The sequence below is a fragment of the Sander lucioperca genome, chromosome 1 (assembly GCF_008315115.2).
Source record: "Sander lucioperca isolate FBNREF2018 chromosome 1, SLUC_FBN_1.2, whole genome shotgun sequence".
Taxonomy (NCBI): Eukaryota; Metazoa; Chordata; class Actinopteri; order Perciformes; family Percidae; genus Sander; species Sander lucioperca.
The window spans coordinates 31875198-31887592 of NC_050173.1; the positions used below are offsets into that span (position 1 = coordinate 31875198).

Below are 12395 nucleotides of genomic sequence, written 5' to 3' on the forward strand. Positions count from 1 at the left end.
ACTATTTTAGGGTATAAGATAACATTTTAAAATAGGAAATAAAATTCTGTTACTAGTGCATCATTTCATACTTTTATTAAAACATGTGTTAAAGATCTAGTGTGCCCTGTGAGATGTGAATTGAATACTCTAGACTTCAGCTAGATTTTTTGGAGAAAAACAGGAAAGTTGGCTGGATATACCATGCTTGGTCTATATCCTTAGCATTCATCTTCCGGGATTGCTCCGGTGCTGCAGGAAATTCCGCCGGATGCATGTATTTTCCATTTCCTTCCGCTTTCTTTGGAATTTTAAATTCAGTGGATTTATGAGGACTATTTTTGACTGCTCCTCAGATCTCTGCATGGTAAATTGAGACAGTTAGCTGGACTATCTGTCCATTCTGAGGTTTTTTTTCTCGCACGACTATTTTGCAGCGGCACAGTGCGGAGTTTAGCACCTCCCATGATGATTCTGATTGGTTTAAAGCCATTAAACCAGAGCACATTTTTCTCCCATCCCCAAATGCTATGTGGAGTAGCCAGACCCTCCTTCAGCGAGGTTTGGAAGAGGGTCTAGCAAAGCGAGACTACACCCTAAAGGTGCTGCTTCAAATGCATTCAGCAGGACTGTGACTTGAGTGAGCTTTTTAAAGACCTCTTCAATTAAAATACTCATTCCCAAGTTGTTAACATGTTCAGTAAGTCTTTTGTCTGGTTTGGGAAGGGATCAATAGCTGCCAAGTTTGATCATGTCTCTGGACAATGTATTCTGAACTCGGCAAGGATAGAGAGAGACTTCAAACAAGGATGGAGGCGCAAAGGCCCCAGCCAGCAATGTACTTTGTTCCATTTCACTGACTTTGTGATTCCTAAACTGGAATATGGCTCAGACTGCATATTAAACCTGTGAAATGCTGGGTTTGGGAGAGGTGAATTACGTTGGTCCTTGATCCCATGTAGCTAATATGATCCCAGTAATATCAATCATGAATCATTAAAAACAACAACACACCTGATCTGTGGCCTATGATGCAAAAGGTGATATATCAAATATGTTTTTTCCTCGTTTAATTTAATCTAGTTGAAATCAAGCAGCCAAAAAACCCGGTCAAGTCAGAGCTCCTCCGAACATTTCTAACTTACTGGAACTTTTAAACTTTAAAGAAAACTCACGGCAGATCTGGACACCACAAACCTCACAACATTTCTCAAGAACCATGCTGTCCTTTCAGTGTGATGAGCTGAGGTTATACCTGTCTGAAAGAGCAGAAACTTTTACTCCCCCCAGAAGCAGGAGGAAAACATGGGAAGATATAAAATATAGATGTGCTCATGTTTTATTCAAGGCCATTTGTTATAGATAGCATTTTACAAAAAATCCCAATGCTTTTCATTTTTAGTTTTAGAGCTTGTGTTTACATTAACATTTCACCCTGCAATTTAACTGCTCCTGTCCCTACTATGTACACTAACACTGTGTACACGAAGTACACACTTGCCACTTCCCAGTTTAAACTTGAACCCAAGGCATTGCATTATGTCCCATGTAATTTCCAGTGCCTTGGCAACAAACATTAAATTTGAAATGGGGGTGGATTTTTCTTTGGCTTTCAAACGAAAAAAAAAAAAATCTGTGTATATGAAAATGTGGGAACACAAAATCTCCTAATTAGAGATTTAATGTTATATAAATTCTGTCATGAGGTCAAAGGTTAGCCTGCTTCGTATTACAATAAAACCATTATGCTCTGGCTTGGATGTGTTGTATTTCCGTATAACTGATGGGATGGTTTATTGTTAACAACTGCATTAGCGAGGCTGAGATGGGGTTAGAGGAAGTGCATCTGTCTCCCTCCTTTTTTCTCTCTCCCCACACACTCCCTCTCTCCCCATCCCTTCTCCCCCCTTAAGATATCGCGCCATAGACAGATTAAAATGCATGGTCTCGTCCCTTTCTCATTTTTCACATGCAGTTGGTCTCAAGGATAAGGATGGCCTCTACTCAGAAGGACTTATTGACCAAAATAACTGTGCATCAATATGTCTCCTGAAGGCTGAGCGGACCACAGCATCACGGGGGGTTGTATTTTCACCAACTCTCTCAGCCTTTAGTGTTATTGACCTGGGTTGTCCTGATATGCTGCAGAACAGCATGGTAGGCTAGAAACATGCAGTATGGCAAAGACATTTTAAAGCTTCATTGTCCTAAAAAAAGAGCATGTTTATTGATGTATCAGAACAAAATGAATGTTACAAGTATGCTGACAGATGAAAAAAAGGAACAAAAACAAGGGAGATTTGCTTGGAGAACGGCATGCTGTGACCAATGTAATGTTATATTGCTGCTTCTCTCTGACTTATTTTTCAATAAGAAATCACTATGAAATAGACTGCAGTTTTGATTAGATTCAATTTACAGTGATTGCTGCAGTATTGCTGCAATGACATCAATGATATGATGACAGACGGCTACAACTATAATGCCATCTGTCTATATTTCACGTATTAGCATATTTCAAGTAAAATGTGTCATTCACAAAAAATGCTACATTTTCATGTGAAATCATTTATTTCACAAGCACGGGCATATAATCGCAATAAATCTCATGCATAAAAGTACACACACAACACACACACACACACACACACACACACACACACACACACACACACACACACACTCTAGAATTCTGATGAAGTTACAAGCAGTTAATTCAATTGGTCGGAACATAATAAAGCATGCAGGTTACAGTATGTTTCTAATCTGCATTCTGAGTTACCGCTGTGATTTAATCCAGGTTCTGAATGCACACACATGAACGGGAATACTCCCCACTGTACTGTATAGGGCCCTATCCCCACCCGATCAATGTATGCACTGACTGGTTGATAAATTAGTATTCACGAACAAATGGATCACTTTGGAAACCACTCACAGGCTGGTAACTCTGACAAATGGAGTGAGAGTGTGGCAAGCAAAGGAAAAAGGAGTTGTGCTGAATGAGCGCATGAAGAAAGAGAGAAGGAACAGGATGCGCTTTTTCAGATGGGATATGCTGATGGAGTAGATTTTCAGTTAGGACATGTTTGGCAGAAAATGACAGGGGGTTTTGAGGGTCTTGACACTGAATATATAAACCCAGTTGTTGTGTACCCTCCTCAGCAAGCGAGCCGTGGCATTCATCACGTTTACCGTGGTCAGGTTCACGAGGCACTTCTTCCCGGGCTCTTTGTGAGGCTTCTGTGGGGACCTCAAGGCAATGTAGAACTCGTGAGGTCAGTCAGCTCTCTGCCATGCCATGCAGAAGACGAAGCAGTCCTGGTGCTCAAGCCTTGCTAGGAGCTATTGCGAGCAGGCACACAGACTGTGTCCCTTTGTCCCCATATCCCCCAGACACCTGCATGATTGCATTGATTTGTCCTGATTCCATTTAGCCGGGGGTCCCGCTGGATTTCAAGTGTCAAACATCTGTCATACGGAGGCGCCCTCATGCAGACTAATTCAGCACTCTCACAAGAGCAAAACCCTCACAGAACTGATTGTGAGCATGCAACAATAATTGGATTAACAAAAGGAATTAGCATATTTCCAATTTATTTGTGGAAAAAAATTTTTTTTTCAAAGTTTCTAAAATCATTTTTGAATCTTTTTTTGGTAACAAGCAGCTGATGTCATCATAGACTCAAATCTGAATTCTTTAAATGTATCCCTCGATTAATTTTTAGATAGAATGGTGAGAAAGGGAAAGAGATATAAAGTGAAAGAAAGACAGAGTGACTTCACAGTGTTAGCAGAAAATAGACTGGAACGTCTCCTGAAGTCAGTTACAGGCAGCAGCGGCAGCAAAGTCTCTGTTATGATAAAATCAGGGACGTCTGCGAGCATGCCCTTGATTCTGCAGTTGGCTTAACTCGGCAGGTCACCAAGGGGAGGCAGATGTTGTCTCGAGGCATGTCCCACTGGTTCAGCGAGGGCTCCGGCTGGTGTCGCTGAGCTTACAGGTGCAGAGGGGATGGTGGACGGGGGGTTGGAGGTGCACTAAGCTGCCGCTCAGCCGCCACAGGCCAGCTCTGGGGATGTTGGAATGAGCGGATATGCTCATTTTGATCCACTGAGGTATAATAATTGATGATCAGCCCTGCTGTCGCATCTGGGATTCACTGGTCCATGCTATAATACACCCTTAATGCAACACATGGTGGTGTAGACAGAGGTGCCATGGGGGTCTCATGGTGGCTTGTATTTTGTGTGGTATAAAGGATGATTGAGGGAACACAGGTCCATATGACACACCATAACCGAAACCTTCTCTCGCACCTCAACGTCTTATGAATGCAAGCCTGAAGTCCTCCCTGAAGGAGCTCTCTTTTAAAACGTTTATCTTTAAACCTTTCATTGTTATGCACGTCTAAACATACAATGGAGAGGAAAAGCACAAACAATAAATGTTCAAGATGAAAGGAGGTAGAGATAATGTGTAAAAGGAAGAGGCAGCTGCTAAAAACACCAGAAAATGTCAATCTGGGACCATTTTTGTCTTAAGTAAAATAAATGCAGTTCAGTGTACACATTATAGTATAAAACAAAATGGACCACACATGTACAGTATGTGTGTTCTGTAAAAATAATCACTAATTGTTCCTTAATTGTTCATTTTAATGAATCTGTAGTGAATAAATGAGAAAGGGTTGCAAGGATTGTTCCTTTTTAAAGTCCTACTTTGTCATGCTTTAAGCTTATAGCCTGACCCACTTTCCTCCTCTCTTCTGTATATTTGCTGTGTTCTATAAAAAAACATTTTAAAATCCTATTTGGTTACTTGATTAATCACATTTATTTTCACAGATGCACAGCGCAAGCAAAGACTTCAAAACACCAGGCATACAGAGAAAACCAGCATTCACAAGCACATACATACATATATACCTTGATCTGCATCTAGCTGAACAAACCTCCCACGTTGTACAACTAAGAAGAACAAAACACTACAATTGAAAACCTAAGGGTCTTTGAAAGCCTCCACTCGCTGATCCTTCTTCAGTGTGGTTCTCCTGCTGCAAGAGATCAAACATAAACAGCAGCAGCCCAACAAGAGAACGTTCCAAAACTCAAACAGAAAAGTCTCCCAGTTTTTCTCAATAACCAGGTCTCGCATAGAGTCACTCTCTCTTTTTTAAAATGAATGTAAGGCACTGAAAAAGTTGTGGTTTTCAGAATAAATTTCAGAAATTTAAAGGATCAATAGGCTGCCATTATCCTGGCCACACTGAACAACATTTAAACCACAGAGCAGCTTTGTCTGTTCAAAAAAGGAGCTCTGTTCCATGTTTGTTGTCATTGTTGGTCGTCAGTGATCTGATCAAATTTTAATCACACTATTCAGCCTCATTGATTTCAGTTTACCACAGATTGTGTTGAATGAAATATTGTTCTTTTTTTTCTCCATCAGTGGCAATTACCCAACAATGAGAGCTCGATAACACTGTGTATTAGAAGGCATGGTGTTTGTGAAATACTGGGTTTGGGCTACTTGTCAGCAGCTGCTGACATTTGAATATAACAGGCATACGTGCATGCATATTCACATGCGCAGCAGACACATGCCCACCCACACGTCCACCACTTTGTTTTGCAGATAAATGCAGACAGAAAGACAATCACGCTCATCAAAGGCATTGAATGGTTTTCATTTATTGCTCAGAGCAACATACCTCTTTTTACTGTGCTGTGTTCTGTACATGTTTTGCCAGTAAGGTCAAGAAGGCAAAGAAGTTCTAGCCTCTGGTTATTCTAAAGATTTGTGTTCCCTATAAAAGGCCTTGAAAATATATTTTATATACTGGAATATAACAGTTTAAAGTACTCATATTATGCTTTTTCGCTTTTTCTCTTTCCTTTATTGTGTTATATATCTTTTTTGTGCACATTATAGGTTTACAAAGTTACCATCTTCCAGAGAAAACACTGTTCACAAACTGCTCCAAACAGCTCTATTGTAGTCCGGCCTTTACTTCCGTGACAAACGTGCGTCACTTTGTAACACATGTTATAATGTTCGCCTAGCTGCTAGCATGGCACACCCTCATACCCTGCTTCTGATTGGGTAGTAGTCCTTACCTGGGTACTGCGCATGTGCGACTCCCAACAAAGATGGTACAGAAGTGAGATGCCTCACTCTGTAGCTAAAACGGAGAGCTCAACACACAGGGTGAAAAGAGCAATGTGCAGTACAACAAAAATATGGTGTTTTTTGAAAATTAAACCATGTAAACCTATTCTGATATAACCTCTAAATACAATTATGAACCTGAAAATGAGCATAATATGAGCACTTGTTTCTTGTTTATCGCTGCATGGAGGACGTTAAGTTTGTGTTTTCTTAATTTTCAGCTTGGCATTACAGTTACTATTGTAATGTTGTAAAGGATTAATATTCATTTTTTCCATAGTGAAAAATGTGCATACTTTCACAGAACCCTGGCGAAACCCATCTGTCTTACCTTTAGAGCATCTGCCATCGCTTACAGGGCTGTCCACCTCACGAGTCACAGAGACTTAGGGACATCTGTCCCAACAGATAGAAAATCAGGATAGGGCCATCCATTCTGTTAACGCTCCACTGAACTCTGTGTTATGTTCACCATAATTTGCTTTTGGTTGCTGCTGCATCCCGGAATATTGCTTTGCAGCAGCTCAGACAAAGTTGGCTGGTTGTAATGTGTCCCTTTTCGGCCATTCTGCAAGCAGATAATTTGATAAACCCCCAGACGTAATGGCTAAGCTGCATCCTGATAAATGTGGGTAATATGACAGGGGACAGAGGATTTCCCTAACAATTTCTGAAGAGAAATTTGGCTATTAGGATGATTTGATATTTTCCGGAGAGAGTACATTTGATCTGAGGGGAATGTATTTTGTTGCCATTCAGTGTAACACTGTATGACTTTGTAAGTTATCGGAATTGGTGCATATATTGTCTGTTTTGTTTCTAAGCTTGTATGTGACTGTGGATGTTGTATTTGGATTTGTTCAGGCAATATTTCCTTTCAAATTGTTTTTTGCAGTTTCAGATACAAAGCACATATTCCACGGGGGAAAACATAAAACAGGGTTACAAATACAAAGGGTTACAATATTTCCTGTGTTATAGTGCCATATGCTCTTTCACTTCTCCCAAGCAAGAACACTCTCCACTGCACACGTATTATTCATAATACCTTCTTATATATTCTTGAAAACATATAAAGTTAGTGAAACTGACCATGCAGTGACCCAAAAGCTCACGCAGCCATTCCTGTCTCATTTTGCTTTCTCTCAATCTTCTGAGGGTAAATGCGTCAGCTATTCCTCATATGGTAAAATATGCAATCTGTGCCTGCCAGTCTAAGAGCGAGTTTCGGGTTAATCCTCATGAATACGTGACTTTGTCTGCATGAATAAATAAAAACCTGCTCACTGGGTAATTGAGGTGCTGTGGCACTAACAAACGAGGACACAATTTGTAAATGGGATATATATATATATATATATATATATATATATATATATATATATATATCAATTTCAATATTTGTATCATAAGCTAAATTGTGATTGATGTGATTGGCTTCGAAAAAACATATGTAGAAAATGTCCAGAGTGCAATTGGGCTGGAGAAAGAGTGAAATACAGAGAGATGCAGCAGGCAGGGACAGAGTCGAGGTCACCCATGATTCCATCATGGCTGGTTGCTCTTCAGAAAGTGTTCCATTTTGTATTTAAAGTGGTCCCAATTATGGTCAATTTTGTGTTGTGTGCGTAAGGCATTCCATATGTTGATACCCTTTATAGAAAAAAGCTGTCTGTCTAAAGGAGGTTTTGTGACAGAGCACTTTGCAATTTCCCACAGCAGCGCCTCTGGTAATTGAGCCAAAAGCCCAAAAAGGTTTTAACATGTCACTAAGAATCTCAGCAGCCAGGTTATGTCAACATTTAGACAAGTGTAGTGTGCAAATTTAAAGCAATTATCAGACCTTCACAGTTATTTGGAAAATAGAGAGCATTAAGATATATGCAGAATAAAATTGGTGAATAAGTTGTAACTAATTTAAATGTGTATTAATTCAGTTTTGCTCCTGTGTGCACAATTTAACATTAGACAAAGATTTTTAACCGTGAAACGTGTATAATTTGTTCATTAATATCACTGCTGCGGTTTTAAATGATGTCTTCTGAACCAAAAACAGCACATGGACATTGTTTTGTTAATTAACTTTGATATGTATGGAGCTGTAGTGCGAAAGCTTGAGATGGTGGTCCTGCCTGACACACATATAACAGTCTCATCTGCATACATCTGGACACATGATGTGATTCGGACATACAGTATCTTGTTGTGTGAGGAAAAAACACTGGTTTCATTAGGAAAGATAGAATAGAATGGCTGTTACTGTTATGGCACATTGCTGGCTTTACATATATGTTCTGCACCACTGAAAAGCCACAAAAAATAAATTTTGAGAGTGTGAGGATGAGAATAAGATATTAAAGGGGCTGTATTCGAAATACTGAAGAAAAAAACAGTGGGCTGGGATTACCTCCACACGGCTCTCACAGACTATTCCCCAATATGTGAAATACCTACGCTTTTTCACGGCCACATGCACTAACATGCACGCACGGCCGGACCAGCTATCAAAACAAAGAACAGATAAACTCGGATTACAACACACACAGACGGAGTGTGACTTCATTCTCTGCTCAGGACGCCTTTTCCACTATATCTTTACATAGCAAATAGTTATTTGCTGCTATGTTGATCTTCTGAATATCAAAATTTATGAATATAAAATTGATAGCATTATTGTCTTCACACGTGCAGTGGCAATAGAAAGTAAAATAGATGAGTGTGACCTACCAGAATATTAGTCAGATTAATCAATATCCAGGTTAAAACATTTTTTGTAGGCCTCTTAATATATGTCTTTGTTATTTTAAGATCCTTTGCTCAATTCATTTTCACATAGATTAATAATATAATAGACTATAATGAACATAATTGCAAATTCATCACGTTTTAACCAATAAAGAACAGGTTTCCTCTGAAAGGTCAAGGCTTTAGGCCAATTGGTCTTGATAACGAATCAAAATGTAAAACTGACAAAAAAATAAAGGTCTGATTTAAAAGTTAAAATAATATTGTTTATTGTGAGTGTTCTTTTTTGCTACTATTATTGGAATATACCTTTGGTTTGGTTGCCTTAAAAGTTTTTTTTACTACAGGGATTGACAGAACAATTAGCTTCTTTAACACCAGAACACCGGTGATGTATCATTTCTTCTCTCATGGGAGACAAGCGTTATAATGGCCGACAATTTGGATAGCATTTACTGTAACAGCAAAAATACACAACTATTATGATACTTAACTCACAAGATCTGATGACGAAGAATGCCTTGGGAATGATATAATCAAACTCAGATAGGGCACCTCCAGCTTTTAGCCCGTCATTTACCACCACGGTACACTTTTCTGGTGTTCGATATCCAACCAAAGCAAGCCTTGAGAAGTGCATTGATTTCTGTGGGGTCCTCTTCACCAGTCCTACCCCTCACGCCTAGTGCTTGACCCACTTATTTTCTCATCTTTCCCTGTTTTCTCATGAGAGTTATGCCTGCACGCTGCTTTTCCCATTACAGTGTGAGTGGATGCAGGCCACGTATGATTGTATTGCATAGTCTGTCTCTCTTTGTCTCTGTCTCTGTCTCTGTCTCTCTCTCTCTCTCTCTCTCTCTCTCTCTCTCTCTCTCTCTCTCTCTCTCTCTCTCTCTCTCTCTGTCTCTCTCTCTCGCACTCATTTTCTTTCTCTCTCTGACTCACACAAAAACACACACACACACTCTGTCTACCTGAATGAGTTAGGTGATACCAGCTCAGTTTGCCAACAAATAAATCACCCGACAAATTGACATATATGCCACAAGAGAGACCGTCTTTAAAGGAGTCGTTGAACACTGCATGTACTAGAAGATTTTTAGCCACGATGGATATTGACAAATCACTGAGTTTAAACCAAACCAAGGGCCCACATGGATCCAGTAATTCCATAAAATATCACTAAGCATATGGAGCTGGAGCGCCTTAGCCACATTCAATGTTCGGAGGGGCACTTGCTGTCTATGCCTATTGAAAGTAACTTAAAACAAATCAAATATATTGCAATTTGAATGCATTCATTCAAAATATAAAATCTACATAAGCCTCCATTGGAGAAGCTAATGTTCTTGAGGTTTGAACTCTGTCTGCCTTCCCCTTGTTTGAAATGCATGCTGGGTGAACAAGGCCACCTGATGGGCAGGGATGTTATATCGTAACATCTATTCATACCTGATTGAATCTCTACATATTTTACCATTTATACAGTGTTACAAGACACTGTTGCTAAAAAGAAAATGTACATTAACAGTGATCATAAGGTGTTGGATAGCAGTAGGAGAGACAGCCTTTAGCTACAGTTCGGTGCAGACATATCAGCTGTAATTCCCTAACATTACAGTATAAGCTAAACAGTATAATCCTTGAATTATAACCCAACAGTAGGAAGCTAATGTAGCCAGTGCACTTTAATCACTCTTGTTTAAAACAGCTAAGAGAAAGGTTCACATCTGAATCAAGATTACTGATAAAACCAGGAAAGAGCTGCATGCTTTTTATAGTAAAATCTACTTTTTCAAAAAGTAAAATCTGCAATGCATTCTGATCCCGTATGAAGCGTTTGACAAATATAATGAAGAGTCCCGCAGTTTGCCCGAGGCAGCATCACGTATATTGCTCGAAGCCAAGCAGAGCCCTCTTCTATTCGTCACTGTTTTGGGATTTGGTTTGGTAGTGTGAGAAACCTAAGATCTCTATTTTTCACCTTGTTTGAGGTACATACAGGACAACTTTTGGGCATTTTTTTATGTTATTAATCATTGTAAAAACTAATTGAAAGAAGTACATTTTGTCTGGTTGAGCTAAGGGTTAAATCAAGTATGTTCCAATAACAGGGAATAGAGGGCCTTTGGGTGCCTTATTGTTGCGTTGTAATGTTTACTTTGCTAAGATTACAGGAGGATTTAAGTCCAAAATTATCAACTACATCAAATAAAAAACAGAACAAAATGTTAAACTGTAATGTTTGACAATGTACTTTATATTGTATAGAAATCTGACAAAGACAAACCATTTCATTAGCAATTAGTAATTTGACAGGTGCTCTGGGATTTCCATTGTGATACTTGCTCAGCCAGAGCGATGAGGCCAGGGGAAGGCATGCAGGCAGCAGAGTTTAAGGCAGGAGTTTAGGTTTCTTTGGAAGGCTGCATAATATTTTCTTATAGGGTTGAAAGCGGGCTTGAGGCAGGTCTGTGGAGAATCTCCCTTCCTCTCCTAGATTATCATTTTTAAACAGCTTCCTTGGGACCATCCAGAATGAGCAATATAAAAGCCAGGGTTGAAAAAAAAAATAGACCTTACCAATTTAACTATTTCTCCAATTAACTTTCTTTCATATGCTTTGCAAAATGTAATGATCACCCCCATCCAAGCAAGTATTTTGTCCAAAAAGCATTGTGAGCCTAGTATTAATAAAGTATTCTATCTCTCTATCTATCTATCTATCTATCCATCTATCCATCTATCCATCTATCAGTCTATCCATCTATCCATCTATCCGTCTGTCTGTCTGTCTGTCCCCCATCTGACACATACAGCCTCACCACATTGCTGTCATATCTATGTATTTCAAGGACTGAGCAAAACAGTCTACTGTCATCAGAATAATGCATTTCCAAGTTGATTTGTTTTTATTTAGGGAATAACATAGCAATATCATACCCAGTGCTGATGCAAAAAAGTACATTTTCATTTTCTTAAAGAATTCAAATGAACTTTAGTTTCTAAAAAGAGCCCTAGAACTGAACTCACGAGGGCACAGGGAGGACTCTTTTTTTTTTTTTAAACGAGTGTCAGCGGTCTCTCCATGGACTTCATAGCAAATATCAGACATTATTGTTTTATGCAGTTGACATCCACTGAGCAATGCATATGCAGCACGGCAAATCCTTGAGAGCAAGTTACAATTTCGTATTGAAACAGATGGTGAAATTACAATTCAGTATTATTATTGATCCTGGGTGGAAGCTGAACTACAAAGGATCCATCATGTGGAGTGGTTGCATTTTTTCAACCTACTGTGTCCAGGTCATGAGACCTGAAGCCTGATCTTATCAGCTGGAAAAGCTGAGCTTCTTCAGGTACCTCTTTCTGATTTTCCTTTCACAGCACTAGCATTTGCATTTTTCAACAGAGGCAGGATTTGAGCAAAGAATGTGATTGCTCTCTTTTACTAGTTAAATGTTTAAAGAAGATATGCAATTTGAATTGCTGCAGA

The 12395-nt window shown here is 39.3% G+C and overlaps 1 protein-coding gene across 2 annotated transcripts in view; it reads left to right on the plus strand.

Annotated features, from left to right (window-relative positions):
* The window catches only part of pcdh11 (protocadherin 11), a 128594-nt gene that overhangs the window by 88960 nt on the left and 27239 nt on the right, over window positions 1-12395 (plus strand). The window lies entirely within an intron of this gene.